Below are 7,090 nucleotides of genomic sequence, written 5' to 3'. Positions count from 1 at the left end.
CATGGAGTTTGTCCATTATTCATATGGTTACAAATTTAGAAAAACACAAAAACCATTTAAGTGCAATAACTGCGCCAATGCTAGAAATAGTTAATGCAAAAAATAGTGAACAATTTTTATGACAAAACAGTGAACAGTTTTAATTAATGCAAAAAACAGATTTTATGAATGCAATAACAGATTTGAATATACAGTAAATATGATGTGCAGAGAGAAAATTTCATAAATGTAGAAACATATTTTATCAATGTAGAAAAATATACTCGATTATTGTGAAATTCAAACATGAAAAAACATTCAGATTTGGCGTTTAAATTTAGAAAACATGATTTCACTAGGTGTTTTATGAGAAAACAGTGAACAATTTTTTAAATAGTGAACAGAAAATAATTTATGCAAAAAAGAGAGAGAACAATTTCTTAAATAATGCTGAACAGAAAATAATTTTATGTAAAATCGTAGAAATAGTTTATACAGAAAATAGTGAAAAATTTTTATGAGAAAACAATGAACAATTTTAATCAATGTAGAAATTAAATTCATATTTCGAAATTAAAATCTCTATATCTTACAATGCTTCTATTTAAATAAATAAAAAGATAGAAAAGCTATTTATTTTTATCCTTATGTTTATTTGTCAATTATCCTCAAGAAAAAAAAAAACAAAAACAAAAAAAAAATTTACACAGTACTCGAGTTTGGTAAACTCGAGTACTGTAGAAAAAAAAATTCTGTATTTTTTTTTTATAAAAGGTACTCGAGCCTGGTATACTCGAGTATTATGTTGCATGGTACTCGAGTTTTCCAAGTTCGAGTACCACTTAATTTTTTTTAATCACCATTTTCCAGCTCAGCAGCCACGGTGGAACTATAAAATAGAGTACTCGAGTTCACCAAACTCGAGTACTTGAAAAAGTGGTAGATTCCTGTTTATTTCTGAAACAGTGTTTTTTTTGCCAAATATTTCGAAAATTGATGGTAAAGGGCCATTTTGGCCTATATATATATATATTTTTTTTTTGCTTCTTAAGACCAGGGTGTGGGGTCCCTTCATCCCTTGGGCGTCCACCTATTTCTGTTTCTGATTCAGTATAATAAAAAACACAAACAAATAATTGAATAATTATTCCTAAAAAATAGCCATTCCATTATGAGCTTTGTTACAATCTACCAAACGTACACTTAAACTTTTTCTAGTCTCCATTCTCCACATTGTTAATTGAGACTATCAATCCAACATTACAGAAAGTCCACTGACTAAATTTAGTGTAATAACAAAAAAAATTCCACAGCTTGATTGCCTTGTGGATTTTTTATTTATTTATTTATTTTGAGAAGGCCCTGTGGAATATTAAATAATGTAGAAAATGTATCTAATGTAATTAACCTTCAGCTTGATTGTCGTTGTGGGATAGTCCTGAGTCTTAAAATAGTATGTCATATAGTTAGTTATTAATAGGAAAAAGTTAATGAAAAGTTTAAGAATATTTGTTAGTGAAATATTTTTAAAAAGTTTTTACGAGGAAAAAAAATTAATTTTTTGGCAATTTGTCTATTTTTCATAAAAGTAATATAATTTTTTTTTTTATAAAATGACTCATTAACGCATACCGTAGAGTAGGGATGGACCCAAAATTTCAAGTTAAAGGGGGCTGGAGTACAAGAAGAAAAAGACTCCAAACAGGCATCCATATAATGTTATTAACAAATTACAAATACAAAAAATCGTTGTTTTTTAATACATTAAGAAAAAAAATAATGTTTTTTTTTTTTTAATATTAAGCTGGCTAGGATTTTTTTTTTTTTTTAGTTAGAGTTTATAGTAGCAATGCTAAAAAATTTAGCTTTTAGCATCTCAGAAAGTTACTTTATCTATTTTACCATCTCACATTATAATACACCCAATATCAAATGTTCTATCTTTTACCACTTCTTTTAAAATAATATAAACAACTCATTAAAATAGTAAAGGAAGAGAGAGAAGTTGAGTTTTTAAATTGAAGGTAGAGAGATAATCTTAATAAAATACTATGATTTATTTTTAACAACTTGCTGCTGTCAATTGATATTTATACCAATTTATTATAGTTGCAAAAAAAAAATTTGCTTTAGCTTCTCCAAAAACACACGATATTTTGGTTCTTTGGTGGTAAAATAGTTTTTTTTTTTTTTTTTTTTGCTAGAATACTATCACCATTGTGAATAGTTGAGATAGACCCAGAGTTTCAAGTTAAAGGGGGGCAGAGTATATGAAAAAAAAAAAAAAAAAAACTCCAAATTGGCATTCATATAGTGTTAACAAATTATAAATACAAAAAATCGTTGTTTCTTAATATATTAAGATGCAATCATCTACCAACAAAGAAAAAATAACAAAAAATAACAAAATAATTTATTTATTTATTTATTTATTTTTTTAAGTTAGAGTTTATAGTAGTAGTGCTAAAAAATTTAGTTTTTAGCATCTCAAAAAGTTACTTTATGTATTTTACCATCTCGCATTACAATACACCCAATATTAAATGTTCTATTTTTTACCACTTCATTTAAAATAATATAAACAACTCATTAAAATAATAAAGGAAGAGAGAGAAGTTGAGTTTTTTAATTGCAGGTAAAGAGATAATCTTAATAAAATACTGTGGTTTATTTTTAACAACTCGCTACAGTCAACTGATATTTATACCAATTTACTATAGTTGCAAAAAATTTAGTTTTAGCTTTTCCAATAGCACACGATATTTTGGTTCTTTGGTAGTAAAATAGTTTTTTTTTTTTTGTTTTTTTTTTTTGTTGCTAAAATACTATCACCATTGTGAATAGTTGCTAGTTGGGTTAGGCTAGATAGGTTGATTGAGGAAGAGGGAGACTTAATGTTTTGGAAGGGGGCCACCTATAAAAATGAAATATATAATAAGTAAAAAACAAATTGGGCCAGGGATGCTTAGCCCCTACCTAGGTCCGTCCTTGCCCTAAGGATACCCATTACCTAGATATTTTATTAATATTCTATTACTTTCAATTGTAGGTACTAGCGTTGGCTTGATAGTCATGCTTGTTTGTTGCTCTTGGCTGTACCTGATAGTGAAGCAAAGAAAGCTGATCAAACTAAAAGAGAAGTTCTTTACGCAAAATGGAGGTATAATTTTACAACAACTTTCTGGACAAGAAAATTCAACAGAGACTGCCAAAATCTTCACCACAGAAGAACTCAAGAAAGCTACCAACAACTATGTTGAAACTCTAATTATTGGTCGAGGAGGTTTTGGTACTATTTATAGAGGATTTCTATCGGATAATAGGATTGTGGCCATCAAGAAGGCCAAAATAGTGGATCAAAGTCAAATTGAGCAATTCATCAATGAGGTAGTTGTACTTTCCCAAATTAATCATAGGAATGTGGTTAAACTACTAGGTTGTTGTTTGGAGACATCAGTTCCTTTATTAGTTTATGAATTCATACCTAATGGTACCCTCTTTGAGTACATACATAATGAAAAGAAAGTGTCTACCATATCATGGGAAACTTGTATTAGGATAGTTACTGAAATAACAAAAGCACTATCATACCTACACTCTGCAGCTTCTGCACCTATAATCCATAGAGATGTGAAGTCTTCAAACATATTGCTAGATAGTAGTTACACAACAAAGGTATTAGAATTTGGAGCTTTGAGATTGGTTCCACTAGACCAAACAAAAGTAGCAACAATGGTGTAAGGAACTATTGGATACATAGACCCTGAATACTTGCACACAAGTCAATTGACTGAGAAAAGTGATGTTTATAGTTTTGGAGTGGTCCTTATAGAGGTATTGACTGGGAGAAAGGTGGCATTATTTGACAAGCCTGACATGGAGAGAAGCCTTGTTACATATTTTCTCATTTCTTTGGAAGAGAATAGATTGTTTGATGTTCTTGAGAAACATATACAACTGAAGGCAATATTGAACAATTGAAGGAGGTGGCAAATCTTGCAAAGAAGTGCTTAAGTTTGAAACGAGAGGATAGGCCTACTATGAAGGAAGTAGCAATAGAATTGGAGGGCTTAAGAAAGATGGAGAAGCATTCGTGGATCAATGTTAATTCCAACTTCGAAGAAACTGAACACTTGCTTGCTACGACATCAGATTCTAGCAATTATGATGTGAGGAATAAAAGTAGTGAGGTATATGATAGCATGAAGGATCATGTGATGTTGGACTTCGATGATGGGAGATAATCTTAGCTTCTTTTTTTTTTTTTGAGAAACAGATAATCTTAGCTTGATAAAATATTTTTAGTAGTAGTAATTAATGTGTTACACAATTTGTGTAGTTTCCCGTCTTTACACTTGTCATGTTCATTTTTTCCTTTTATTTATTAGGAGATTTATCCTAAAGCGAAAGTGGTGGAAGATTCCATAAAATAAAAGGAAATAAAAAAAGAGACGTTGTAAATAAATATCATACAGATTTTCATTCATATCTTACTTTATATATATATATATATATGAGTAATTCTACCGTAACGCCCTTTTTTGGGATTACGGTACCTACTAGTAGGCAACCTACTATACCAGGTTACCAAATCTTCATATTTAACAGTTTCATCCTCACATTTTGTAGTTCTAACATCACATGTGACAGTTCTTTTGTCACATTTAGTGGTTCCCTTTTTTTTTTTTTTTTTTTTCTCACATTTGACAGTTCCATCTTCATATTATGCAGTTCCAACATCACATTTAATAGTACATTTGTCACATTTGGCGTTCCCTTATTTTTTTTTCTTACATTTGACGATTTTAACCTCACATTATGCAGTTCCAACATCACATGTAACAGTTCTTTTATCATATTTGGTGGTTCCTTTATTTTCTCACATTTGACGGTTCCATACTCACATTGTATAGTTCCAACATCACATTTGACAGTACTTTTGTCACATTTGGTGGTTCTCTTAATTTTTTCCTCATATTTGATGGTTTCATCCTCACATTGTGCAATTTCGACATCAAATGTGACAATTCTTTTGTCACATTTGGTGGTTCTCTTATTATTTTTTTTCTCACATTTGATGGTTCCATTATCATATTATACAGTTCCAACATCACATTTGACAATACCTTTTCACATTTGGCGGTCTCCTTATTTTTTTTTTTTTTCACATTTGATGGTTCCATTTTCGCATGAAGTAATACCAACATCATTTTTGGGATACCCTTAAAACCTAAAAAATGACCGAAATAACCCTAAAACGTAAAAAATAATTGAAATACCCTCTAAACCTAAAAAATTGATCGGAATACCCTTAGGACCTAGAAAAAGACATAAATGACCCTGAAACCTAAAAAATAATTGAAATAACCTTATAACTTAAAAAGTGACTCAAATACTCTTAGAATCTGAAAAATGACTGTAAAGCACCTAAAACCTAAAAATGACCGAAATGACCCTGAAACCTAAAAAATGACCGAAATGACCCTAAAACCTAAAAAATGACTTAATGACCTTGTAATGTAAAAAGTGACTGAAATACTCTTAGGGGGCATTTGGTTCGTTATGATGTGCCTTTAATGTGATTCACATTACAATGATGTAATACTAAGGTTTTTGATTTATTTTATTTTTTCTAATATTACCATAATTTAAAATTAAAAAAAAATATATCACATCATCTAAATCTCATCACCTTCCTGCTTTCAAAAAAATCTCATCACCTTCCTAATTAATGTAATGTTGTATTGAGATTACAATAATGTAATATTATGACATAATGTAATATCATAACGAATCAAACACCCCCTTAAGACCACAATAATATTTCACTAGCATCATTTCGCTACCAAATAAATTTAGCGGAGCATTGAAAAGATCCGTCATTGTTTTGAGCTGAATCTTACAAACATTTATTTAATTATATTTCAGTAAATACATAAAGGTGGATATAGGCTTTTGGGGGTTGAATCAAATATTTTCTGCGCGGTATGGAAATTCTTTTTGAAATATAATTTGTTTGATATTTTTCTTTGCTTGTTAACACTAATTAGCTTTACTTTTACTTAATTTTCAAATCCTGAGAAAGTTAGCTATAAGATTTGAATTTTTCAAAAGAATATTAATAATTCACAAATACTTTTTTCTTTTATTGATTAGTCCAAGGAATTCATTTTGTATGAGTACAGTGATTTTCTCATATCTCAAATCGTCATAACATGTAGACAGTTATGCAATCTTGCGATGTTTTTCACACACAACACTCAATATTCTTTGCTACTCTTGATACATGTGCAGGTACATTGTGATTTGGCCATCACAATGAATGCATGTGTTAATGTATGCTCACTAAATTGTCTTGATTTGTTTTTGAAATATAAAATTGGTTAGACTTGTTTAGTGTATGTGTGTGTCTTGGATCTTAATGCTTGACATTTTTCTTGTTGAGAGATGATTTTAAGAGTCTAAAATGTTGTTTGGATCTTCGGTTAAGTAGCATGCTTGATTGCATTCATATCTGTGGTTTTCTCTTCTTGAAAAACTGTTTTTGAACAATCTCGACAGCTGCTGGACACCTCTTGACAGCTAGGCTATCCATCGACCCTTTTGAGCTTCCTTTCTCGATAGCTGTTATCGCATTTTCAATCCATCGAGGTTTTTGAGAATTAGTCTTGATAGCTAATCAACAGCTTCTCGATCCATTGAGGAAGTTTCTATAAGTTCGATAGATTTTTGATAGCTTCTTGATTCATTGAGGACACTTTGCTGTGGACACCTCTCGATAGCTCCTCGATAGCTCCATCTGGTGAAAATTTAAATCTCGACACCTCTCGATATCTCTTGATCCATCGAGAATCATGGATTTCTATATAAAGGGTCAACACGATTTCTCACTCATTTTTCATGATCTCTCTCAACTCTTTCTGACTCCTCACCTCCCCAAACACCCTTCTCTCACTCTAAACTTCTTCCCCATTCATTTTTTGGCATCAAGAGAGTATTCTTCATCTGGTATTATCTCATTTCTTTCATCTTATCGTGCATTTCATCTCTTTTTACCTAACTTTTGGGGTTTTTCAAAATTGATGAAGTTTTTATGAAATTTTTGGGATGG

At 30.4% G+C, this 7,090-nt stretch overlaps 1 pseudogene; it reads left to right on the top strand.

The window, feature by feature from the left end:
* The first annotated feature begins 3,051 nt into the window (after positions 1-3,051).
* LOC111996271 (wall-associated receptor kinase 5-like) lies at positions 3,052-4,223 on the top strand (annotated as a pseudogene).
* The last annotated feature ends 2,867 nt before the right edge of the window (positions 4,224-7,090 follow it).

This window comes from Quercus suber, unplaced genomic scaffold, assembly GCF_002906115.3.
Source record: "Quercus suber isolate HL8 unplaced genomic scaffold, Cork oak 2.0 scaffold_11, whole genome shotgun sequence".
NCBI lineage: Eukaryota > Viridiplantae > Streptophyta > Magnoliopsida > Fagales > Fagaceae > Quercus > Quercus suber.
The sequence above is the reverse complement of the archived record's forward strand: the minus strand, read 5'-3'. Positions and strand labels throughout refer to the sequence as shown.